The sequence below is a fragment of the Scyliorhinus torazame genome, chromosome 6 (genome assembly GCF_047496885.1).
Source record: "Scyliorhinus torazame isolate Kashiwa2021f chromosome 6, sScyTor2.1, whole genome shotgun sequence".
Taxonomy (NCBI): domain Eukaryota; kingdom Metazoa; phylum Chordata; class Chondrichthyes; order Carcharhiniformes; family Scyliorhinidae; genus Scyliorhinus; species Scyliorhinus torazame.
In genome coordinates, this window is record NC_092712.1 from 96,343,153 (window position 1) to 96,369,193 (window position 26,041).

The 26,041-nt window shown below is 48.3% G+C and overlaps 1 protein-coding gene across 1 annotated transcript in view; it reads left to right on the top strand.

Annotated features, from left to right (window-relative positions):
- dnajc1 (DnaJ (Hsp40) homolog, subfamily C, member 1) overlaps nt 1-26,041 on the top strand; it is a 328,861-nt gene that overhangs the window by 170,132 nt on the left and 132,688 nt on the right. The window lies entirely within an intron of this gene.

A 26,041-nucleotide genomic window follows, 5' to 3' on the forward strand; every position in this document is an offset into this window, starting at 1 on the left:
AAAAAACATTCTTATCCTCTCATGAAAAACACAGTTCCTGAACAGCATGCTCCAAAAATTCAATTTTTGCATCTGTAGCATCAAATCCAAAAAAATGTACTCTGCATTAAATATGATTCTGTTGTAGTAATTTTATGATCTATTAAATAATATCCTGCATTTTATATCCATCCTGGAATGTGAGCATTGCTGCCAAGACCAGCATTTATTACCCATCCCTTGAATCATGCAGGTTCCCCATGCTTATGCTGCTCTTGTCCTTTTAGCTAGAAGGTAGGCACTGTAGAAGTAGCTGTGACAAGGTGCACACAGCTGCCACTGTACATAGGTGGTGGAGTGAGTGAATGTTTAAGGTCATGGATGGGGTGCCAATGAAGCAGGCTGCTCAGATCTGGATGGTGTCCAGCTTCTTGAGTATTGTAGGAGCTGCATTCATCCAGGCAGGTGGACAGCATTCCATTCCATTTCTGGCTTGTGCCTTGTAGATGGTGTGCAGACCTTGGGGAGTCGGGGATGACTTACCCGCTGCAGAATTCCCAGCCTCTGATCTGCTTCTGTAGTCACAGTACTTGTATGGCAGGTCCAGTTAAGTTTCTGGTCAGTGGTAGTCCACAGAATGTTAATAATAATCGCTTATTGTCACAAATAGGCTTCAATGAAGTTACTGTGAAAAGCCCCTACATTCCGGCACCTGTTCGGGGAGGCCAGTACGGTAATTGAACCCGCGCTGCTGGCATTGTTCTGCATTATAAGCCAGCTGTTTAGCCCACTGTGCTAAACCAGCCCCTTTATTTAATGGGAGATTCGGGGGTTGGAATGCCATTCAATGTTTTTTTAAAATATGGTTTTATTAAAGTTTTCATTTTATAAAACACAAAATTTTCAAATCCAAACAAACGGAATACCATTTACAAATCCTTGACCTTGGGACCCCGCCACCCCCCCCCCAACAATGAAAATCCCTTAGTCCCAGTCAGATCCCTACCCCTCTTTCCTCTCCTCCTCTTTCCCCCCCCCCCCCCCCCCACCCACCAAATATACAATCTAGGCTCACTGAAGTCCAACAAGCTGCAGCTCCTCCCCCACCTCATTCCCATTGGTTAGCTGCAACTATATAGCTAGCAAAGGTAAACCCCCATCCAGGGTGTATGATCAAAGAACAAATGGCGCACTCCGGCCCGTCCTGGCTACGGAAGAGTAACCAGAGCCCAACACCCTTACATTACCAGGGGTCCTATATTCCCCCATACCGTTACCCTGACCATTACCCCTGGGCAACTGTAGCCCCTTCAATCCCAAATGTGTAACAGATACAAACTCCAACACATCTCAAACCAGCCCCTTCCAATTTTCCCCAATAAAGTCCCAATTGAATCCCTTCAATCAAGTCCAAGTCCATGCTCTTTGAAAAAAGTCTCTGCCTCCTTTGACATATTGAAAAAATGATCTTTCGACCGAAAAGTCATTCTTCACCTTGCCGGATACACCACTCCAAACCTGACTCCCCGCCTGAATAACCTGACTTTACCTTATTAAAAGTCGCACGCCGCTTTGCCAACTCCGCTCTGACATCTTGGTATATCCTGATGATGCTTCCTTCCCACCTTGAGTCCCGATTCACTTTGGTCCATTGCAGCGCGTGGCGGCTCATTCGCCTGAGGCATTAGGCGGAGTACTCTGTGACCCGATCCAACTCTGGGGAACTTGTCTTCTCCTCTCTCTTTCCCCCCCCCCCCCCCCCAAAACAATCACACACACATCTTTGGGTTGTGGGGCGAAACCCATGCAAACATGGGGAGAATGTGTAAACTCCCCACTGACAGTGACCCAGAGCCGGGATCAAATCTGGGACCTCGGCGCCGTGAGGCAGCAGGGGTAACCACTGCCCTACCGTGCCACCCTTCATCGAATGATTACCCCATGTAATCTTCTTGCCATTAATCTTCTCCATATTTTCGCCAAAAAGTTCCTTATCCTATATGATGGGCCGGTTTTGGTCACAAATCCCCGGAACCGGGTTTAAAAAGTCCAAGAAACAAAGACCATAGCAGATCTACCTTATGTGAACCTTCTCCTACCAGTTGCCACCGGAAGTCCCAATGCCATTTGAATGTTATGGCACATTGGTTAGATTGTTGTTGGAAAGAGTGATTCCCTGGCACCTGGGTGGTGTGAATGTTACTTACCATCTGAGCCTTAATGTGCCCAGGTCTTGCTGCATCAGGGCGGAATGGTGATGAACATTGTGCAGTCATCAGAGAACATCCCCACTTTTGACCTTATGATGGAGGGTAGATCAGTGATGAAGCAGCTGAAGGTGGTTGGGACTTGAACAGTACCCTGAGGTGCTACTACACCAATATCCTGGGGTTGAGTTGATTGGCTTCCAACAACCACACCTATCTTCCTTTGTGCTAAGTAATGACTCAAACCAATGGAGATTTTTCCTCCTGATTCCCATTGACTTCACATTTGCCAGTGGCGTACCGCAGGGATCAGTTCTGGGTCCTCTGCTGTTTGTGATTTTCATTAATGACTTGGATGAGGGAGTTGAAGGGTGGGTTAGTAAATTTGCAGACGATACGAAGATTGGTGGAGTTGTGGATAGTGAGGAGGGCTGTTGTCGGCTGCAAAGAGACATAGATAGGATGCAGAGCTGGGCTGAGAAGTGGCAGATGGAGTTTAACCCTGAAAAGTGTGAGGTTGTTCATTTTGGAAGGACAAATATGAATGCGGAATACAGGGTTAACGGTAGAGTTCTTGGCATTGTGGAGGAGCAGAGAGACCTTGGGGTCTATGTTCATACATCTTTGAAAGTTGCCACTCAAGTGGATAGAGCTGTGAAGAAGGCCTATGGTGTGCTAGCGTTCATTAACAGAGGGATTGAGGACTTCCGGTGACGGCGGACGGGAGGCAGCCGCGCGTTGGAGGGCTCCCGTTCGGGAACGGCATTGTCGGGGGTTAACGGCCGGTCCTAGGGCCAGCGAAGGCAGTAAAAGTCGGAGACAGCACAGAGAAGGGGAAATGTTGAAGACCAGCAAAAAAACGGCCGTGAAAAAAACAGCTGAAAGTCCGTCGGGGAGTGGAAAGGTCACCGCGGGGTCAGTGAAGAAAATGGAGGCTGGAGCACCAGGGGAGGCCGCATTGCGTACTGCTGAAGAAATAACTAAGGTGATGGCTGTGGAATTCGAAAGGCAGTTTACAAAATACATGGAGACAATGAGGAAGGAGATGAGGGAGGTTTTGAGTGCGCTGGTGGAGGAGGCGATTTCCCCGGTGATGATGGTGGTGGCGAGCGCAGTGGCGGAGGTGCGAGAGCAAGGGGTGGTGCTGAAGGAAGTGGAGGAGACGTTATTGCAGCACAGTGATCAACTTGCCTCGACGGGGAAGGAGATGCGGAAGGTGATGGACATTAACAAGGATCTGCGAGGAAAAATGGAAGACCCGGAAAACAGATCCAGGCGACAGAATTTGAGGATTGTGGGGCTGCCTGAAGGAGTTGAAGGACCGAGGCCGACTGAGTATTTTGCCGCGATGCTGGCAAAACTATTGGGGGAGGGGGAGGATCCCTCCCGATATGAACTGGATCGGGCTCATCGGTCGTGGAGGCCTGTACCAAAGGCGAGTGAGCCGCCAAGGGTAGTGACTCTGTGCTTCCGTAGGTACAGTGTGCAGGAGAAGGTCCTGAGCTGGGCCAAGCAGAAGCGGGTGGTGCAGTGGGCTGGAGCTGGTATACGTGTATACCAGGACTTTACGGTGGAGCTGGCGAGGAGGCGGGCTGCCTTCAACCAGGTGAAGAGGGCACTGTACATTAGCAAGGTGCAGTGCGGCATTGTATATCCAGCGAAGCTGAGGGTGACTTACAAGCTCAGGGACTTTTATTTTGGAACTGCAGAAGCAGCGGAGGAGTTTGCGAAGGCAGAAGGACTGTGGCAGAACTGAGAAATTGAGAAATGGCCATGTGCCGATGTAACCTCATGACTGTATTTTCTTCTTTTTTGTTTCACTGCGTGCAGGTGTATGGGCTAAAGAAGCCAATGTTGTATATATTTGGACAAGGGAAGTGATGGGACTTTCACTCGAAATGAGGGCTCTTTGGGGTGTAAGTGGATATGTGGGGTTTGTGTGCTAAAAGGGGATTTCTGAGCTTTCCTAGGGCTGGGCAAGGGGGAAAAGGACCCGGGCGGGGGCCTCCCGCTGGCCGGTTTAAGCCGGCCAGTGAACGGGAGTGAGGTGGGGGGAGGGGCTGCGGCCATCGGAGCCTGGCAGAACAGGGTCCGAGTGGTCTAGCCGGGGTGGAAAGTTGGGGGGAAGGAACCGAGGTTGGGGGGAGGGGTTTCTCCTTTGTTTCTTGTTTCCACCGTGGGAGGCTTTGATTTATTGGATGCATATATTGACAGGTGGGCCGTTGTTTGGGGTGGTGGGAGGATGGGATCGTCAGTGTTGTTAAGGGGATTGATTTTGTATTTGTTGCCATTTGCTGTTTGTGGGTGGGGTGTAAATTTTGAAGGAAAATGTGAAAATGGAGAATAAAAAAATATTTTTTTTAAAACCCCAAAAAACAGAGGGTTTGAATTTAAGAGCCGTGAGGTGATGATGCAGCTGTACAAAACTTTGGTAAGGCCACATTTGGAGTACTGTGTACAGTTCTGGTCGCCTCATTTTAGGAAGGATGTGGAAGCTTTGGAAAAGGTGCAAAGGAGATTTACCAGGATGTTGCCTGGAATGAAGAGTAGGTCTTACGAGGAAAGGTTGAGGGTGCTAGGCCTTTTCTCATTAGAACGGAGAAGGATGAGGGGCGACTTGATAGAGGCTTATAAGATGATCAGGGGAATAGATAGAGTAGACAGTCAGAGACTTTTTCCCCGGGTGGAACAAACCATTACAAGGGGACATAAATTTAAGGTGAATGGTGGAAGATATAGGGGGATGTATGAGGTAGGTTCTTTACCCAGAGAGTAGTGGGGGCATGGAATGCACTGCCTGTGGAAGTAGTTGAGTCGGAAACATTAGGGACCTTCAAGCAGCTATTGGATAGGTACATGGATTACGGTAGAATTATATAGTGTAGATTAATTTGTTCTTAAGGGCAGCATGGTAGCATTGTGGATAGCACAATTGCTTCACAGCTCCAGGGTCCCAGGTTCGATTCCGGCTTGGGTCACTGTCTGTGCGGAGTCTGCACATCCTCCCCGTGTGTGCGTGGGTTTCCTCCGGGTGCTCTGGTTTCCTCCCACAGTCCAAAGATGTGCAGGTTAGGTGGATTGGCCATGATAACTTGCCCTTAGTGTCCAAAATTGCTCTTAGTGTTGGGTGGGGTTACAGGGTTGTGGGGATAGGGTGGAGGTGTTGACCTTGGGTAGGGTGCTCTTTCCAAGAGCGGGTGCAGACTCAATGGGCTGAATGGCCTCCTTCTGCACTGTAAATTCTATGATAATCTATGATTAATCTAGGACAAAGGTTTGGAACAACATCGTGGGCCGAAGGGCCTGTTCTGTGCTGTATTTTTCTATGTTCTATGTTCTATTTGCTAGGGCTCCTTTATGCCACACTGGGCCAAATGGTGTCTTGATATCAAAGGCGGTCCCACTTGCCTCACATCACCTCGACTTCAGCTCTTTTGTTCATGTTTCGTCCAAGGCTGTAATGAGGTCAGGAAATAAATCAACCTTGTGCAACCCAAAATAAGTATTGGTGAGCAACCTATTGCTGACTAAGCTTGATAGTGATGTCGACCATCTATCACTTTGTCAGTGATTGAGACCGGACTGATTTGGCGATAATTGACTGGATTGGATATGCCATATTTCATTGTGGACAGGAAATACCTAGACATTATTGGGTAGCTTCCAATGTAGTAGCTGTACTGAAGCAGCTTGGATAGGGGCATGCATTTCTGGAACACAAGTCTTCATTACTACTGACAGAATATTGTCAGAGCCCATAGCCGTTGCTATATCCAGTGGTTTCTATTACGATCCCAGACCAGACCTCAACATTTTCTAGGATCCGGCACAGAAATCAAATATTTAATTTAATTTGTAAGACCAAGAGGAAAAGATACTTTGCTCCAGGAGTGACTCCACGCACAAATAGGAATATGGTATATTAAAACAAACATTATTAACACAGCATTAAACTAACATGAAAATCATACAGGAAATATCTTACAATGCTTAACAGTAAAATGAAACACTTTAACTCCTAACTGCTATCTTTTTTTTTATCTCCAATCAAGCAAAACCCGTCTCAGGTCAAATCCACTTATAAATTCAGTTAGCAAGCACACAAATACTTGCTGTACAGAGATGTCTTGGAGAGACTGCTTTGAGAGAGAACCAGCCTGCAGAGCCTTGCCTGTGTCAAACTATTGTTTAACTTTCCAGCATTTGACAAAAAGCTCCTGTTCTGTTCATATCCAAATCTAAACTGAAACTCAACATCTGACTGCTTCAGCCCCTCGCTCCTTTCATTAACTTGATTATCGCTGTCCCACTAATTGGGTTATGACCATCCTATTAATGCCACAACCCCTCAATTCTCTGAACCCCAGGGAACCTTTCTATAAACAAAATTTCATTAACCCCATTTAGGTAAACACTGTACATGGTTGGAATGAATCTTGATCTTACCTTTACGATTCTTTAATTATCCCATCTACAGTGTCTGTCCTTTAAACCAGGATTTTTTAAAACCTTACTGCAGTAGAGACATGCACACACACTAACCCAGGTTTTTAATGATCACTGTACCAGATATAAATAAATATATATATATATATTATACATAAAACAATATAGATCTGAAATTCCTACATTTATCACATTTCAACCTTATTGTTGATATCACATGGAGTGAATTTCATTGTCCAAAGACTTAGAGCTTTGAGACAGGGGACCTCAGAAGGGACCTGCAGTTGATCGGTCACATGGCACTTCTGGCTGAGAGTGATTGAAAATACTTCTCTTGCACTGACATGCTGGACCTCCCCATCATAGAGTATGGGGATATTTGTGGAGCTGCCTCCTCTGTCCAGTTAGTTTGTTTAATGGTCCATCAGTGTATATGTTTGAGGCAGGAGTGCAGAGCTTTGATCTGATTCATTGGTTGTGGAATCACATTGCCCTGTTTATCGCATGCTGCTTCTGCTGTTCTGCATGCAAATAATGCCGTGTGTTGTTGGCACTTAGTTTTTACGTCAGCCTGGTGCTGATCCTGATTTACTGATTTGATTTGATTTATTATTGTCACGTGTATTGGTATACAGTGAAAAGTATTGTTTCTTGCATGCTGTACAAACAATACATACCATACATAGGGAAGGAAGGAGAGACTGCAGAATATAATGTTGCAGTTATGGCAAGGTGTAGAGAAAAGATAAACTTAATACAAAGTAGGTCCGTTCAAAAGTCTGGTGGCAGTCGGGAAGAAGCTGTTCTTGAGTCGGTTGGTACGTGACCTCAAACTTTGGTATCTTTTCCCTGACGGCAGAAGGTGGAAGAGAGTATGTCCGGGGTGCGTGGGGTCCTTAATTATGCTGGCTGTCTTTCCGAGGCAGTGGGAATTGTAGACCGAGTCGATGGATGGGGGCTGGTTTGCGTGCTGAATTGGGCTACCTTCACGACCTTTTGTAATTTCCTGCGGTCTTGGGCAGAGCAGGTCCCACACCAGGCTGTGATAAACCAGAAAAAATGCTTTCTATGGAGCATCTGTAGAAGTTGTGTAAGTCGTAGGTGACATAATTAGTCTTCTGAGAAAGTAGTCATTGGTTGGCTTTCTTAACTATAGTGTCAGCATGGGGGGACCAGGACAGGCTGTTGGTGATCTGGACACCTAAAAACCTGAAGCTCTCGACCCTTTCTACTTCGTTCCCATTGATGTAGACAGGGGCATGTTCTCCACTACGCTTCCTGAAGTCGATGACAATCTCCTTCGTTTTGTTGACATTGAAGGAGAGATTAGTTGTCGCACCAGTTCACCAGATTCTCTATCTCATTCCTGTACTCGGTCTCGTCATTGTTTGAAATCCGACCCACTACGGTGGTGTCATCAGCAAATTTGAAAATCGAGTTGGAGGGGAATTTGGCCACACAGTCATAGGTGTACAAGGAGTACAGTAGAGGGCTGAGGACACAGCCTTGTGGGGCACCGGTGTTGAGGATGAGCGTGGAGGAGGTGTTGTTGCCCATCCTTACTGATTGTGGCCTGTGGGTTAGAAAGCTCAGGATCCAGTAGCAGAGGGAGGAACCTAGGCCAAGGCCACGGAGTTTGGAGATGAGTTTTGTAGGATGATGATGTTGAAGGCTGAGCTGTAGTCGATAAATAGGAGTCTGACATGGATGTCTTTGTTATCTAGGTGTTCCAGGGTAGAGTGCAGGGCCATGGAGATGGCGTCTGCTGTGGACCTGTTACAGCAGTAGGCGAACTGTAGTGGATCAAGGCAATCCGGGAGGCTGGAGTTGAGTCGTGCCATGACTAACTTTTTGAAGCACTTCATGATGATGGATGTCAGAGCCACTGGACAATAGTCATTAAGGCATGCTGCTTGGCTTTTTTTTGGTACACGGATGATGGTCGTCTTCTTGAAGCAGATAGGGACCTCCGATTGTTGTAAAGAGAGGTTGAAGATGTCTGCGAATACCCCCGCCAGCTGCTCCGCGCAAGACCGGAGTGTTCGTCCGGGTACCCCATCTGGGCCAGTGGCTTTCCGAGAGTTGACCTTCGAGAAGGCTGCTCTGTCGTCTGCAATGGTGATCTCAGATACAAGTTAATCCGAGGCTTCTGGAGTGGAGGGCTTGCTCTCGCTGACCTCTTGTTCAAAGCATGCATAGAATGCGTTGAACTCACCAGGGAGGGGTGCGTTGGAGCTGGTGATTTTATATGCCTTCATCTTGTAGCCCCTATGTCTTGCAGACCTTGCCGTAGTTGGCGGGGGTCCGTGTGGCCAGCCTGGGACATGAGCTTGGTCCGGTACTGTCTTTTGGCATCTTTGATGGATTTCTTTAGATCATATCTGGCTTTCTTGTAGAGGTCAGGGTCGCCTGACTTGAATGCCTCAGACCTAGATTTCAGCAAGCAGTGGATATCCCTGTTCATCCAGGGTTTCCGGTTGGGAAACACGCGGATTTGTTTCTTTGGCACACAGTCTCTACACACTTACGAATGAAGTCAGTTACTGCAGTGGCGTACTCGTTCAGGCTGGTCGCAGAGTTTTTAAATACTGACCAGTCCACTGACTCTAAGCAGTCCCATAGGAGATCATCCGATTCCACAGACCAACAATGCATGACTTTCTTTGACGGATTCTCCCGCTTCAGTTTTTGCCGTTTGGCCGGGAGCAGGAGCACAGCCTTGTGGTCAGATTTGCCAAAGTGTGGGTGGGCGATAGAGCGGTAGGCATGTTTGATATTTGTGTAGCAGTGGTCCAGGATGTTTGGGCCTATGGTGGAACAGGTGACGTGTTGATGGTAACTTGGTAGTACGCTCTTGAGCTTGGCCTGATTGAAGTCCCCAGTTACAATGAACAAGGCCTCGGGATGTTTCATTTCAAGGCCATTTGTGGTGGTGAATATTTCGTCCAGGGCGATTTTCACGTTCGCATGCAGTGGGATGTAAACTGCCGTCAGGATAATGGAGCTGAACTCCCTCGGAAGGTAGCATTTTAGCATCCGCTATTCTAGGTCTGGGAGCAAAAACCCGCCAGTGTTGCTACGTCTAGGCATTAGGAGGCAGACCCTACCTCCCCTAGCCTTGCCTGAGGCCGCCGTACGATCCATTCGATGGATTGAGAAACTCTCTGGTTGTAGGGCACAGTCCGGTGAAGCAGGAGTGAGCCATGTCTCCATGAAACAGAGCACACAGCAGTCCCTTAGTTCTCTTTGAAAAGTGAGTCTGGCATTAAGTTTGTCTAGTTTGTTTTCTAGATTAGCTAGGAGTAAGCTATGCAGAGGGGCTTTGGGGCCGCGTTGTTGCACTCTCACCTGCAGGCCTGCACGTTTTCCACGCTTCCTGGAGTGACGGCTTCTCTTTGAGCCAAGGAGACGGTGAGAGTATGCAGTGTTAAGAGTATAGTTGTGTCCAATGAGGGTCTTCAATCTGGTCGGTGGGTGGATAGAGGATTTGTTGACTTGTTTGTGGTTCCTGCCTCGGAAAATGGGTCTGCGTGGTCGAGTGTTCCGGGTCGCTGTTTGGCTGCGGTTTGGCTTCACAGGTCGGTGGATGTCCAGTCCATGCTGAAGACCGGTAAATGTATGACGTCTCTGGGGTCACGGTTGCGGATGAGGCGGCGGCCGGGTCCATGTGTTGGCTTCCGCAAGGTCCTTTCCAGATTGCGGTCTTCCTTCAGAGGTCGGAGGATCTCTAGACCTGGAAGTAAATTTAAACAATCAGTATTAGTGATAGGTTGTGGGAGTTGATTTTTAGGAGTGTGGGGCGACTGTAGAGGGGAGGAGTGGAGGGAGAGCTTTGGGGTCTGCAGGGGGTCGCAGCTCTCTGGGTCGGTGGCGTTGGGAGCTTTGGGGGGGGGCTCCAGCTGTTGGGATGCTGATCTGTTTTTTTCAGAGCAGAAGAGTGAAGGTCCCGGCTTCTGCGGTGTTTTCCAGGTCTCTGGGAGCCTGTAGAGTGAAGGCCTTGGCTTCCAGGGCATCTTCCTGGTCTCTGGCAGCCGCTATAGGGGAATCCCCAGGCCTGGGACTGCAGCTCCGGCAGCTGCTCTCACATGGTCAGCTGGGCCAGGTCGATTTCAGGTTGTCAGTTTCAGGCATCTCCAGGGTCCTAAAGATCGCTAAAGCTGGAAGTAATTGAATAAGAACATTGTTAGAGAGTTTAAAAGAGTTAGAATGAAGTTTTAGAAGCATAGAACGAGAGTAAACGATAGAATTAGAGGGTATGCTGGGTGCCTCGCTTCGGCGGCAGCTTGGAAAATTGATATGCTCCCCTTCACTCCTCATTAAACCACGATTGGATGGTAATGGTAGACGGAGGAATATATCGGGCCATATACTTACTGATTGAGGTTAAATACTTTTTAGTGGCTCATGAATGTCCAGTTTTGAACTGTTCTAAATCTATCCCAGTTATCTCTGTCACACGCAGCACAGTGGCGCACCTGTGACGGTACTTTGTCTCCACGAGAACTGTGCGGTTGTCACTCCTCCCAATACTGTCATGGATAGATGCATCTGCAACAAGTAGAATACTGAGAGCAAGGTCAAGTAAGTGTTTCCCTTCTGTTTTTTTTTTTGCATCATAACACAATCTTCCAATACAGAAGGGAAACTTTTGGTCTATTCCATTTGTACAAACTCTTCGAAACGCTATCCATGTCCTCTGCTTCTAGTTTTTCCTACAAGTGGAAACATCCTCTCCACATCCACTCTATCCAGGCCTCGCAGTATCCTGCAAGTTTCAATAAGATCCCCCCCCCCCCCATCCTTCTAAATTCCAACGATTACAGACCCAGAGTCCTCAATCGTTCCTCATACGACAAGCTGTTCATTCCAGGGATCATTCTTGTGAACCTCCTCTGGTCCCTTTCCAAGGCCAGCACATCCTTCCTTCGATACAGGGCCCAAAACTGATCATGATCATCTTCTCACATGATAGCCACAGGTTCAATCTTTTCCTCCATAGCTCTTGAGACCAGTGCAGCCCCGCTTCTGCTTCAGTTCAGATCAGCTAACTTGATGGGGATTAGTGATTCAACCATGACTCACCAGGTTGGCATTGTTACCTCAGTTAGTCTAAACCTCCTTCAACCATGCAAACCTCAAAACTCTTAGTTCCTTTAGCTCTAGTTTCACATGCAGTTTACCTGTTCCCTTCACCTCACCCTTGACAGATCATAATTTTAGCTGTCTAGGCCCTAAAAATGAGAATTCCCCACTCAACCCCGCCTTTCGCTTGCCTTCCAAACCCACTCGTTAACTCCTTTCGCTCGCCTCCCCCCCCCCCCCCCCCCCCCCCCCTCGCTTCCCCTTGTATAATCGTGTTTTAAATCTGATATCTTGATCAAAATTTAGTTACACTCCCTGATATCGGCACATTTGAAAATGTCAAATTGTGTTTGTTTTCACTCCTGTGAAGTGCTTTGGAACTTTTCTTACATAAACGGCAAGGTATAAATGCAAACTGTTTTGAATGGTTGTATCCTGAATCATAGTGGAATCTAATAATTCATATGGAAAAAAGCTGTCCTTCATGCAATGGGTTAGATAATAGCTGAGCATGCAATTAAATGCCAGTTTGATTGCTGATCTGGGCTGAGTGCAGTGTTTGTATTTTTAACCTAGGACTGCGAGATTTTTCGCTGAAATATTTTTGCATAGCTTCAGATTTTGTTAATGTATTGTATTGCATTCTTCAGGAATTTTACCATATCTGATATTACCACCTGCTCTGTCTTGTGAGATGTATCTAGTTTTACATTGGCCTTCAAGGGATGCTTTTGACACCTGTTCCAACATGCAGATCTTACACACCTAGCGGCAACCTGATGTGAATTGAGCCTGCCATTGAGAAGTCTTTGATTTGAGATAAATTACTTACTGACAGATGCTATTGATTAATTCAGCAAGTTGCTGCCAGGAGACTTGTATGTCAAGATCTACAGCAAAATGACCAATGAGAAGTAGCTTGCAGCCACTTGTTTTTTGAAAGCTTTTTAAAACAAATGTGGCTCTTTAGTTTCTGCCTAACTACAGTATGCATCATTTGTCGGCCAAATGAATGTGTCAGCAGATACTTGTTAATTGGCATCCGCCTACATCAGTATAACCAAAACACTACTGGAACTGAACAGCTAAAATAGTGGAATGCATGATCAAATTTAGTGCTGTAGTCAGAATGCACCTTTGAACAACCAAATAATTGAGAATTGTAGCTTCCTGTTAAATGTTTGAAATACAAAGATACAAGGGGCGTGATTCTCTGACCCCCCCGCCAGGCCGGAGAATTGCCGGGGGGCGGCGGGAATCCCGCCCCAACGCCGGCTGCCGAATTCTCTGGCGCCGTTTTTTTGGCGGAGGCGGGAATCGCGTCACACCGGTCGGGGGCCGTTGCTGGCGCCCCCCCCCCCCCCCCCCGGCGATTCTCTGCTCTGCGATGGGCCGAGCGGCCGCCCGTTTTCGGCCTGTCCCGACGGCGTAAATTACACAAGGTTTATACCGGCAGGACCTGGCTCTACGGGCGGCCTGCGGAAGTGGGGCGTGGGGGATCTGGCCCCCGGGAGGGGGCACGGTGGCCTGGTCCACGATAGGGGCCCACCGATTTGCGGGCGGGCCTGTGCCGTGGGGGCACTCTTTCCCTCCGCACCAGCTGCTGTAAAGCTCTCCCATGGCCGGCGCGGAGAAGAAACCCCCTGCGCTTGCACAGGAATCGCGCAAGCAGTTCTAGGAACACGCTGGCGCTCCTGCGCAGAGCTCGCACCGGCCGGCGGAGGCCCTTTGGCGCCGGTTGGTGCGGCACCAACCACTCCAGCACTGGCCTAGCCCCCGAAGGTGCGGAGGATACCGCACCTTCCGGGCGGCCCGACGCCAGAGTGGTTCACGCCACTCTTTGGTGCCGGTACGGCCGGCCCGCCGGATAACGGAGGATCCCGCCCAAGATATTTGCGATTTTCAGTCTTGAAAGGACATTTTTGACAGGTAATCTGACAAAGGTATGTAAGATAGTTAATTATATTTTTAAGTCAAATCAAGAAAATTGCTTTAAACTAATGTATTTGAACTACCATTAGGAAATTATTCTTCACACACAATGATCAATATATTTTATAGGCTGACAGGAAACCGCTAGAATAGACTTCTCAACCAATCAGCATTCTCTTCTCACACAGTAAAAATTGTTGTTCCCTTTACATTTGGTATTCTTGCAAATTGTCCCGATGAGTGCAAGATGAAAAGCTTCAACAAAAATGTGCATTTTTTTAAGCAATGCTCAATGATAATAATAATCTTTATTATTGTCCCAAGTAGGCTTACATTAACACTGCAATGAAGTTAGTGTGAAAATCCACTAGTCACCACATTCTGGCATCTGTTCGGGTACACTGAGGGAGAATTCAGAATGTCCAATTCACCTAACAAGCAGGTCTTTTGGGACTTGTGGGAGGAAACCGGAGGGCCCGGAGGAAATCCACACAGACCCGGGGAGAACGTGCAGACTCCACACAACAGTGACCCAAGCTGGGAATCTAATCTGATTCCCTGGCGTGTGAAGCAACAGTGCTAATCATTGTGCTACTGTGCTACCCTAAGCCATATACTACCAAACGACTATGAGAATCGTTTAGTTTAAATGGATGCTGCAGTGAGAGGGACCGTAGTATCTTAATTGAATGGATGAACTAATGTGGCCTGTATTCTTTTCTCATCTATAATTATCCTGTTGCAGCTGGAGATGTATTCAAAAAATACACATACCTTGGTGTGTTCACATCCTGGCCATCCAGATCTCCAGTTCACATTTATATTTGAGTTTAAGGGACATTCACTATTTATTATAGGTCAGTTTGGAGATTTATATGCATCATATTGTAGTGTTGCTGCAGTTCATTTGTGGAGGATGACCAAGACATCAAGGGATGATAAGTTGGTGGCTGAGGCAGATTACCTCAATTGTAGAGGTGAGACATTTGTAACCTACTTGATTAAAAGCAGGTGTGACTCTGCCTAGATGCAATATGATGGATATTTTGATTTGTATATCAGCCCCCTGAAACCAGGTGGCCCACCCGGTATCGACCTTGGCACCGGAAACTATAACGGCAAATGCAGTCCTGTTGACCCTGTAAAGTCTTCCTTACTAACCTTTGGGACTTATGCCTAATTTGGGAGAGCTATCTCCCAGACTAGTCAAGCAAAAGCCTGACATAGTCATACTCGTAGAATCGTATCTTACAGATAATGTCCCTGACACCACCATCAGTAGTGGTATGTCCTGTCTCACCAGCAGAACAGACCCAGCAGAGGTGGCAGCACAGTGGTATGCAGTCAGGAGGGAATGGCCCTGTGAGTCCTCAACATCGACTCTGGACCCCATGAAGTCTCATGGCACCAGGTCAAATATTTGGCAAAGAAACCTTCTGCTGATTACCACGTACCATCCACCCCTCAGCTGATGAATCAGTACTCCTCCATGTTGAACACCACTTGGAGGAAACACCAAGAGTGGCAAGGGTGCAGAATATGCTCTGGGTGGGGGACTTCAATATCAAGCATGAAGAGTGGCTCGGTAGTATCACCATAGACTGAGCTAGTCGGGTCCTAAAGCATATAGCTGCTAGACTGGGACTGCAGCAGGTCGTGAGGGAACCAAGAAGAGGGAAAAGCATACTTGACCTATCCTCACCAGCCTGCCTGCCACAGGTGCCACTGTCCATGACAGTATCGGTAGGAGTGACCACTGAACAGTCCTTGTGGCGACAAAGTCCCGTATTCACATTGAGGATACCCTCCATTGAGTTGTCTGGCACTACCACCGTGCTAAATGGGATAGACTTTGAATAGATCTAGTAGCTCACGATTGGGCATCCAAGAGACGCTGTGGGCCATCTGCAGCCGCAGAATTGTATTCAAACATGATCTGCAACCTCATGGTCTGGCATATATCCCACTCTACCATTACCATCAGGCTTGGGGATCAATCCCGGTTCAATGAAGAGTGCAGGATGACATGCCAGGAGCAACACCAAGCATACCTAAAAATTAGGTGTTAACCTGGTGTAGCTACAATACAGGACTACTTGCATGCCAAACAATGTTAACAACAAGTAATAGAGCTAAGCAATTCCGCAACCAACAAACCAGATTTAAACTCTGTAGTCTTGCCATAACCAGGCATGGATGGTGGTGGACAATTAAGCAACTCGCTGGAGGAGGAGGAGGCTCCATAAATATCCCCATCCTCACTGATAGAGGATCCCAGCACATCAGTGCAAAAGATAAGGCTGAAGCATTCGCCACAGTCTTTGGCCAAAAGCGCTGAGTCGATGATCCATCTCCATCTCTTCCGGAGATCCACAGCATCACAGATGTCAGTCTTCAGCTAATTTGATACACTCCACGTGATATCCTGAAACGGCTGAAGGCACTGGATACTGCAAAGGCTATGGGCTCTGATAATATTCCTGCAACAGTACTGAGGACTTGTCATCCAGAACTAGCTGCGCCTCCAGCAAAGCTGTTCCTCTACAGCACTGGCATTTCCCGGTAATTTGAAAATTGTCCAAGTATGTTCTGTGCACAAGAAACAGGACAAATTCAACCCAGCCATCAACACTGCTATCAGGCGGCATTTACTCATCAATAACCTACTTCCTGATGCTCAGTTTGGGTTCTGCCAGGGTCACTCAACTCATGACCTCATTACAGCCTTGGTTCAAAACATGGACAAAAGAGCTGAACTCCAGAGGTGAAGTGAGAGTGTTGACATCAAGGCAGCCATTGACCGGAGTATGGCATCAACAAGCCCTAGCAAAGCCTGACTCAGCGGGAATCAGGGGGGGGGAGAACCCTCTTCTGGTTGGAGTCAAACCCCTCTCAAAGGAAAATGGTTGTGGTGGTTGGAGGTGTGGTATTTGCAATAATTTGCAGCAAATCTTGGATGACTAGCCTGGATTTATGCATTTTATATGCCCCCGGTGGGCATAGTTCCTGTGTGAGGGGTGTGTAAAATGGAATTGGTGCTGAAATTGGTAGCCCACCTGTAATATTTAAATCATCAATTGAATGACAATTAGGCTATCAAGCCTGTTGAACCTGAAAGAAATGTGCTGTCCATGCCAAAATGTGTTTGGCGTGGGCAGCAGGGTGGGAGCTGGAAGCCAATTTATAACTTCAGATGGGGCGGGGAGGGGGCGGGGGCGGGAGTGCTTTGCTTTTCAGAGGCTGCCCTTTGTGGGGTAGGCGCCTACCCCCCAGGAGACTGAACCCTCTTGCTCCAAACCCTCCTGGACCAAGCCCCTGCACTTGCCTCCTATCAGAATGCTGGGCCTTGGGCTCCTCTCTTTAGCTGTAGTCCTAGCAGCTGCCACTGACCATAGTCTTATGCTGCTGGAACTGATGGCCATCGAGGATGGCACTTCTGCTGCAGTGAGGGGGCAGAAGTCCCACTTGCCCCTTGTTAATGAGCCTCGCAGTGCTTTATTGCTTCGGGGCCAGTCAGTGTGGTGCCATTCAACTTTACATCGTTGTGGCCCCCCAGAATTATTTCACCCTGTGCCTGAAACCGGTGCTTCTAATCTGAACATGTAAGCAACAAGAAACCAGACCTCTTCTTTCTTTGAGTCCCTTATGTTGACTTCCCTTCCACTGCCTCAATGCAAATTGCATACAGGAATTACTTTCTCACACCCCCAGCTCCTCCTCTCATTTATTCTTGATCCTCACCACCTGCGCTCCCCCTTGCTCCCCCAGCCAACCATGTATATCACCAATCCTGCTCTACCCCTCCACATCTAGGAGCTGCAACCGCTCCAGCAAGTTATACTCCGGCAGCTTGGGAAGCCCAACCTCTCCATTCCTTCCGCCCCACAACTTGCATATACCTGAACCTGCTTCCCTTCAGCAGCTCCACCTTCTCCCTCAGCTCTTCCAGACCTGCAAACCTCTCATCCAAGTACAAATCCCTCACCCTCACTAGCACTCCCTCCCTCCACTTCCTATACACAATCCGGCTTAAACCTGTGGTTTCCACACAACCATGTCAGCACCGACATCCCCATCATCCTAAAGTGCCTCCACACCCTAGACGTGGACTGCACCACCAGACTCACTGTGCACCTCCCCGGCGCCAGTGGAAGTGACACCGTCACCATTGCCCTCAGGCTTTACCTTCTACAGGATTCCTCTTCCATCCTACCCACTCTAACCCTCTCCTTCCCACCACCGTCTCATCTTCTCTCTGTTCACTGCCCAGTAGTAGTGCAACAGGTTTGATAGCACCAAACCCCTCTTTCTGCCTCTGTAACCAGGCCCTCTTTACCCTATGTAGCTTCCCTGCCCATGTAAACTCTGAGATCGCTGCATCCAAATTCCGGAAAAAGGCTTTGGGGATATAGATCGGGAGGGTCTGAGTTACAAACAAGATCCTTGGCAGAATGTTCATCTGCCACATGGCCCCTCCCTGCCAGTGTAGGGTGCAGCGTATCCCACCTCCTAAAATTGCCCCATACCATCTCCACCAATGTTGTCAGGTTCCACTTGTGCATCGTCGACAACTTCCCTGTCACCTGGACCCCCAGATACCTGAACCTGTCCCTGGTCCCCTCCTTGGTTGGAGCTCTCAAATCCTTCCTGTCCACCTCGACTATCTCGCCCAACAATTGTCCATACTCCTCCCCCCTCCTCCTGCCCCTGTGCGCCTTGAACGAGAACACCATCCCCCTCCGAACCACCGCCTTCAATGCCTCCCAAAATGTGGCCACCGACACCTCCCCATTCTGATTCAACTCCACATAAGCTCTGACCCCACCTTCTCACAAAACCGCTCATCCAACAAAAGCCCCGAATCCAGCCTCCATCCCGGCCCCTGCTCCTGCCCCAAACTAAGTCTAACCTCCAACCAGTGTGGCGCATGTTTCGAGATCACCATTCCCGCTTACTCAATCCCCAACCAGCACCGCTCGGCTCACGACAAAAAAAAATCAATTCTGGAGTATACCTTGTACACATGCGTGAAGAAGGAGTACTCCCTCTTCCCTAGGTTCCTAAACCTCCATGGGTCCACCATTCCCATCGGTTCCATAAACCATCTCAGCTCCTTCGCCATCCTCAATCTTCCTATTGATTTAGGGCTCGACCTATCCACCCTCGCTTCCAGCACACAGTTGAAATCACCCCCCATAATCAACTGATGTGTGTCTTAAGTCCTGAATCATTCCCAGCAACCCCTTCACAAACCCCACATTGTCCCAATTTTGTGCATATACATTCACTAGCACCACTGGCGTCTCCTCCAACACCTCGCTCACTTTCACATACCTCCCACCCAGGTCTTGCTCTTCCTTTGCCCCTGCAAACCCCATCCTTTTACTCAGCAAGATGGCCACCCCTTGCAGCTTTGAATCAAACCCCGAGTGGAATACCGACCCACCCATCCCGTTCTCAATGACCTGGTCCTTCACCCGGAGGTGCGTGTCCTGCAGAAAGACCACCCCATCTTGAAACTCCTCAAGTACGCAAAGAGCTGAGACCTCATCACCGGCCCATTCAGTCCCCGTACAGTCCATGTTACAAATTTTACCGGAAGCCACGCCTCCAATTGCCTTTACCTTCCGCCAGCATCCCCTTCCGATTCTACCTCTTTGAATTTTGGCCTGAACCGGGCCCACCCAAGATGGCCTCCTTCTCCATCCTTGGCCACGCTCAGTTTCCAGGTCTGCCATGTCGCATTCCCCTCCCACTTGGCCATCCCCATGGCCTCCTCTCCCATCCACCTCCGTTCACCAGCATTACCTGCCAGCATGGAAGCTCCTGCCCAAAGCCCCCTACGCTTGCCCCCCCTCCTTTCCTTCTTTGATCTGTGCAAACGGCTCCCTGTGGATCCCACCCTCCCCCACACCACAAAAGACACATCCAAAACCACAGGGCACCCCTTCCAAAAAAAAACACCAGCGCGGGGGAGGGGGGCAGTTACCCCTTATAAAAATCATTGGCCCCTAAAAAGCAGCAGCAACGACAAAATCACCCAACCCAAACAACCCCCCGCCCCCCCCCCCCCCCCCCCCCCACACTTTATCTGCATCTTTTAACCTCTGCTGTTCCAGCTCCTCTGCCTCCCATCGACATTCAGTTCTCCCCCAATTTATGGTCTCTTATGAAGTCATTGACCTCTTCTGGCATTTCAAAATAATACTCCCGACGATCGAAAATTACCCATAGTTCACCAGGTACAGTACCCCAAACCAAATCTGCCTTCAGTATAACACCGCCTTGGCCTTGTTAAATCCAGGACGCCTCTTCGCCAGCTCCGCACTGATATCTTGGTAGATTCAGACCCGGTTTTCCTCCCATTTGCAGTTCTGCTTCTCCCTGGCCCACTGCAGGATCTTTTCCTTCTCCACAAGCTTGTGGAGCCTGAAAATCACCGCTCGCGGTGGCTCCCCCGCGCTCGGCTTTTGCCTTGGGGACCTGTTCATCTGACCACCTCTGGGGCCTTGTCCAGCACACAAGCCTCGCCAGCATCTTTGAAACGTATCTTGTGGCACTTGTACCTATGCTGCTCTTGTTTGGCCCTTGTTCCACACTAACCAATCACCATTTGTTGGTGTACCATTTGTCAATGTACTCTGTCGATTATTCTTTTGTCTACTATGTACAGACTGTGTATGTTCCCTTGGCCGCAGAAAAATACTTTTCACAATACTTCGGTACATGTGACGATAAATATCAATCAATCAATAAAACTTTCCACACCCTCTGGTATTCCGACGATATGCCTTCTGGACCTGTTCTCCTGCTCCTCTACCTTTGCCCTTGACTTGCAAGGGTCCCCAGGAGCCCCAATACCACTGTAGTTGGACATCACCTTATCCATCTCCCGTATCTGGGACACCTGTACCCTCGGTGGCCTCGTGCATCTCCTTTCATTGCTGGCGGAATTCTTCATTAATAAACGCCATCAACTGCTCCATCTGGGACTTTCCAACTTGCGACAACCCTTCCCTCTCCGCCATCTTCACAATTGCTACTCTGCCAGGTCTCCTCCAGTTCCTTGGCCAGGTCCTTGACCTTTTTTTGCCAGGTCTGGTAACCAGCAGGCAAGCCACTCACCGGGGGTGGGGGGGGGGTTTCATCCTCCACACCTTCAGCTATGCTTTCCTGTCAAAACTTAACCCCACTTTTCGGTAAAAAGAGCTTGATTTACAGATGTGGGACAACCTTCCTCTGTCCTTGTTGGGTAGAGTCCAGACTGTTAAGAAGGACATTCTCCCAAGGTTTTTATTTCCATTTCAATGTCTTCCTGTTTTCCTGGCTAAGGTTTTTCTTTGCCAAGGTTAACAAGTTAATCACCTCTTGTATTTGACCAGGTAAGTCACCGAGAATTCGTAGGTATTCCTTCCGAGGGACCGGCAATTGGTGGGCCTGGCATTACCCAATTTGCTTGCTTATTACTGAATGGCTAATATTGAGAAAGTGCTGGGATGGTTGGGAGAGTCCGATTCGATATGGGGGCAGATGGAGGTGAGCTCTTGCAGGGGCTAGAGTTTACGGACTTCACTCCTGTTCTCCCCAGTGAGGGATTCCTCTAATCCGGTGGCTATATCTACTTTAAGGATATGGAAGTTTAGGCAGCATTACAAGCTGAGCGCTATGTCATTGTTGGCCCATATCTGCGGCAACCATTTGTTTGTGCTGTCGGGTCTAGATCGATGTTTAAGTCATAGGAAGGAAGGCCTTGTGTGTATTGTGGGGATCTGTTCATTGAGGGACAGTTGGCTCGTTGGGAGGAGTTTTCGGTGAAATTTCAATTGTCGGGGTGCACTTGTTCTGCTACTTCCAATTACACGATTTTGTCTGGAATTTCCTTGAGCGCTGCAACCCTCCTTGCTGGGGAGAATCCTATTGCGGGGGAGATTTTCAAATATTTATGTGCAGATTATGTCAATGGAAGCTGTCTCGCTGAACCAGGTGATGGAGAATTGGGAGATGGAGCTGGGACCTGTTTTGGATGAGGACATGTGGGGTGAAGCTCTACGTAGGGTGAACCCATTTCCTCCTACATGTGGCTCAGCCTGATTCAGCTTCAGGTGTTACAAAGGGCTCACTTAACTAAGGCTAGGGTGAGTGTGTTCTTCGCCGAAGTGGAGGAAAAGTGTGAGCGGGGCTCCTGTGGGCATGCGAACCACATCCACGTTTTCTGGTAAGTTTTGGGTCTCCTTCTTTAGAACCATGTCGTGATTCTGAGCACTGATCTCGAACCTTGTCCGTGGTGACCATTTTCGGGGTGTCTGGATTCGCTGGGGCTGCAGACTGGGGTGAAGGCCTCATTGATAGCGCGGAGGCGGTTCTGCTGGGATGGATATCTTCCGCTCCACCCAGTGCCTCAGCCTGGTTGGGTGACCTCATGGACTTTTTGTATCTGGAATGGATCAAGTACACCGTTAGGGGCTGAATTGCGGGTTCTACCTGAGGTGGCAGCCTTTCAATTCATACTTTCAAGAGTTAGTCACCATCAGCTGTTCAGGGCGGGGGGGGGGGAACTATTATTATTGGGGGTGGGTTATTTTGGTCTTTCTTTGGGTGGGATTTATAAGTTCCGTTGGGTGCTTTTTACTTTTTTGTTTCATTTTGTATGATGTACTATTTGATATTTGTATTTTGGGCTGTTTGTGTTTGTTATAAATTAAAACATTTCAATCAAAATATTTTGTCATGTGAGAGTACCTTTAATAAATGGGTGTTTATAAATGGGTGTGCATATAAATATCTGTAGTGCGAGTACTACAGGTAAGAAGGGATGGAGGCTAGGCCAGTTGCATGCGCCTCCTGTAGGATGTGCACTGAGTGCTGAATTTGGTGCTTTTTGAGTGCGATAGTGAGAGTTTGGTGACCGAGGGAGTATAAGGCTTCATTTTTATCTAAAGTTTAGTCTTTCTTTTATTTAGTTAATTAACTTAAAAGTTGCTGTTTGGTTTAGAAGAAGGTGAATTTTCAATAAACTTTAAACAGGCTTCTACTTGTAGGCACTTGCAGCTGGAGCTTGTTAATTAGTTAATTGGATTAGGCCAGTTTTCAGAGGCTAGATTCACAGTATAAAAGTGATTTCCTACAGTGCAGACTTTGTTTGCACTGAGTGCTGAATTTGGTGCTTTTTGAGTGCTATAGTAAGAGTTTGGTGACCGAGGGAGTGCTGAATTTGGTGCTTTTTGAGTGCTATAGTAAGAGTTTGGTGACCGAGGGAGTTAGGTGAGGAGGGAGTAAGGTGCTGCTTTCATTTTGTTTCCGACATTTCCGCAAAGAGTGAGAAGAGAGCCAGGAGTTTACAGAAAGTGTAGCTGACTGGGAGCAGAGTCGGAGGGCGGAGATCTAGTTAGTCCACAGGGCAGCTATATTCTGTCAGGTAAGAAGGGATGGAGGCTAGGCCAGTTGCATGCTCCTCCTGTAGGATGTGGGTGGTGAGGGATACCACCGGTGTCCCCGCTGACTATACCTGCGGGAAGTGCACCCAACTTCAGCTCCTCAAAGACCGTGTTAGGGAACTGGAGCTGAAGCTGGATGAACTTCGGATCATCCGGGAGGCAGAGGGGGTGATTGAGAAGAGTTACAAGGAGGTAACCACACCCAAGGTACAGGACAAGAATAGCTGGGTTACAGTCAGGGGGAAAAAAACAAACAGGCAGACAGTGCAGGGATCCTTCGTGGCCGTTCCCCTTCAAAACAAGTATACCGTTTTGGATGCTGTTGGGGGGGATGACCTACCGGGGGAAGGCCCTAGCGGCCAGGTCTCTGGCACTGAGTCTGGCTCTGGGGCTCAGAAGGGAAGGGGGAGAATAGAAAAGCAATAGTTGTTGGAGATTCAATGGTTAGGGGAATAGATAGGAGATTCTGTGGTCGCGAGCGAGACTCCCGGAAGGTATGTTGCCTCCCGGGGGCCAGGGATGTCTCGGATCGTGTCTTCAGGATCCTGAAGGGGGAGGGTGAGCAGCCAGAAGTCGTGGTGCACATTGGTACCAACGACATAGGTAGGAAAAGGGGTGTGGAGGTAATAAACAAGTTTAGGGAGTTAGGCTGGAAGTTAAAAGCCAGGACAGACAGAGTTGTCATCTCTGGTTTGTTGCCGGTGCCACGTGATAGCGAGGCTAGGAATAGGGAGAGAGTGCAGCTGAACACGTGGCTGCAGGAATGGTGTAGGAGGGAGGGCTTCAGGTATTTGGATAATTGGAGCGCATTCTGGGGAAGGTGGGACCTGTACAAGCAGGACGGGTTGCATCTGAACCAGAGGGGCACCAATATCCTGGGAGGGAGGTTTTCTAGTACTCTTCGGGAGGGTTTAAACTAATTTGGCAGGGGAATGGGAACCGGATTTGTAGTCCAGCAACTAAGGTAGCCGATATTCAGGACGCCAAAGCGTGTAATGAGGCAGTGGGGAAGGGAACACTGACAAAGGAGAGTACTTGCAGGCACGGAGATGGGTTGAAGTGTGTATACTTCAACGCAAGAAGCATCAGGAATAAGGTGGGTGAACTTAAGGCATGGATCGGTACTTGGGACTACGATGTGGTGGCCATCACGGAAACTTGGATAGAAGAGGGGCAGAAATGGTTGTTGGAGGTCCCTGGTTATAGATGTTTCAATAAGATTAGGGAGGGTGGTAAAAGAGGTGGGGGGGGGGGGTGGCATTATTAATTAGAGATAGTATAACAGCTGCAGAAAGGCAGTTCGAGGAGTATCACCCTATTGAGGTAGTATGGGTTGAAGTCAGAAATAGGAAAGGAGCAGTCACCTTGTTAGGAGTTTTCTATAGGCCCCCCAATAGTAGCAGAGATGTGGAGGAACAGATTGGGAAACAGATTTTGGAAAGGTGCAGAAGTCATAGGGTAGTAGTCGTGGGCGACTTTAACTTCCCAAATATTGAGTGGAAACTCTTTAGATCAAATAGTTTGGATGGGGTGGTGTTTGTGCAGTGTGTCCAGGAAGCTTTTCTAACACAGTATGTAGATTGTCCGACCAGAGGAGGGGCAATATTGGATTTAGTACTGGGTAATGAACCAGGGCAAGTGATAGATTTGTTAGTGGGGGAGCATTTTGGAGATAGTGACCACAATTCTGTGACTTTCACTTTAGTAATGGAGAGGGATAGGTACGTGCAACAGGGCAAGGTTTACAATTGGGGGAAGGGTAAATACGATGTTGTCAGACAAGAATTGAAGTGCATAAGTTGGGAACATAGGCTGTCAGGGAAGGACACAAGTGAAATGTGGAACTTGTTCAAGGAACAGGTGCTACGTGTCCTTGATATGTATGTCCCTGTCAGGCAGGGAAGAGATGGTCGAGTGAGGGAACCATGGTTGACAAGAGAGGTTGAATGTCTTGTTAAGAGGAAAAAGGAGACTTATGTAAGGCTGAGGAAACAAGGTTCAGACAGGGCATTGGAGGGATACAAGATAGCCAGGAGGGAACTGAAGAAAGGGATTAGGAGAACTAAGAGAGGGCATGAACAATCTTTGGCGGGTAGGATCAAGGAAAACCCCAAGGCCTTTTACACATATGTGAGAAATATGAGAATGACTAGAGCGAGGGTAGGTCCGATCAAGGACCGTAGCGGGAGATTGTGTATTGAGTCTGAAGAGATAGGAGAGGTCTTGAACGAGTACTTTTCTTCTGTATTTACAAATGAGAGGGGCGATATTGTTGGAGAGGACAGTGTGAAACAGATTGGTAAGCTCGAGGAAATACTTGTTAGGAAGGAAGATGTGTTGGACATTTTGAAAAACTTGAGGATAGACAAGTCCCCCGGGCCTGACGGGATATATCCAAGGATTCTATGGGAAGCAAGAGATGAAATTGCAGAGCCGTTGGCAATGATCTTTTCGTCCTCACTGTCAACAGGGGTGGTACCAGGGGATTGGAGAGTGGTGAATGTCGTGGCCCTGTTCAAAAAAGGGACTAGGGATAACCCTAGGAATTACAGGCCAGTTAGTCTTACTTCGGTGGTAGGCAAAGTAATGGAAAGGGCACTGAAGGATAGGATTTCTGAGCATCTGGAAAGACACTGCTTGATTAGGGATAGTCAGCACGGATTTGTGAGGGGTAGGTCTTGCCTTACAAGTCTTATTGAATTCTTTGAGGAGGTGACCAAGCATGTGGATGAAGGTAAAGCAGTGGATGTAGTGTACATGGATTTTAGTAAGGCATTTGATAAGGTTCCCCATGGTAGGCTTATGCAGAAAGTAAGGAGGCACGGGATAGTGGGAAATTTGGCCAGTTGGATAACGAACTGGCTAACCGATAGAAGTCAGAGAGTGGTGGTGGATGGTAAATATTCAGCCAGGATCCCAGTTACCAGTGGCGTACCGCAGGGATCAGTTCTGGGTCCTCTG